The sequence below is a fragment of the Puma concolor genome, chromosome D3 (genome assembly GCF_028749965.1).
Source record: "Puma concolor isolate L17-30 chromosome D3, mPumCon1.1.hap2, whole genome shotgun sequence".
Taxonomy (NCBI): domain Eukaryota; kingdom Metazoa; phylum Chordata; class Mammalia; order Carnivora; family Felidae; genus Puma; species Puma concolor.
This window is the reverse complement of record NC_141678.1, coordinates 62817402-62818563: the sequence shown is the minus strand read 5'-3', so window position 1 is coordinate 62818563 and position 1162 is coordinate 62817402.

The window sequence follows — 1162 nt, the reverse complement described above, 5'->3', positions numbered from 1 at the left end:
GTTGGATTTGAGTTCTGTTTTTCTCTTCGTACTCAGGGACAATGTATAGCTATTGTTGGAAGAGGTTGTGAGACGACGTGACAGCGGATTGAGAGGAGAGGTAGACCCCTGAAAGCGGGGTGCTCCCTACCCTTTCACCCCTCCACGACCTCAGCACGAACGTTCTGCCACACCGGTCCTCAGCCAAGCGGTTCTCCAGCGCGCAACTGCGAGTGAGTGAGCACGTGGTGCGCAGACCTTCTGGACGCATGCGCGCTGGCACCCAGTTCCTCCCTGGTGTGAGAGCCTCAGACCCTGCAGTGGGGAGGTGCGCGGCTCTGAGGCCCCTGGACACGCAAGCCTCCTGGGTGAGTTCCCTGTTCCGAAACATGCCACCTGCTCCCGGTGGGAGGGGCTGGCCTCTCGACTCCCTCGGCGCCATGCACTACGCCAGTTTCCAACTGCACCCTGGAACTCCAGGGATGTGAAGCACCAGCTACCAACAAAACTTTCCTGATGTTCATTGCTCTTTTAGTAAGCGGGGGAGGGAAGCTGCTCGCAGATTTGTACCTAAATTTTATCGTAGGGGAGATGTTTGCAAAGATTGCTCATGTCTTGGAAGTGTGAGGAGTCCAGATTTTCCTAGGGCAGTTTCTTTAAGGTTTTTTTTTTTTTTTTTTAATTCATTTTTGACAGAGACAGAGTGTGAACGTAAGCTGGGGAGGGGCAGAGAGAGAGAGAGGGAGATACAGAATCCGAAGCAGGCTCCAGGCTCCAAGCTGTCAGCACAGAGCCTGACGTGGGGCTCGAACTTACTAACTGTGAGATCATGACCTGGGCCGAAGTCAGATGCTTAACGGACTGAGCCACCCGGCAGTTTCTTTAAAGACCACTGTCTTCTCTAGCCACAGGGCTGTCCTCCCAGGGGTGTGCTTATCTCCCTTCTCTGGGCTGTCCCTTACTCAGACCTCCTTGGGCTTTCAGAGGAAGGAGGTGTTAGGGAGAAAGGGCTGTGGACTGAGAAAATGTACTCTCTACTGGTAGCTTTCTTGGTTCATACCACCTACTTCCCAGAGAATTCCTCTCCAATAGGTGAGTGGATTTTTTTTGTAAGTAATTCATACAGTGGGATCACATCGTTTATGCTTAATCGCCGACTCTCACAATTTTGTACAGTGCCTTA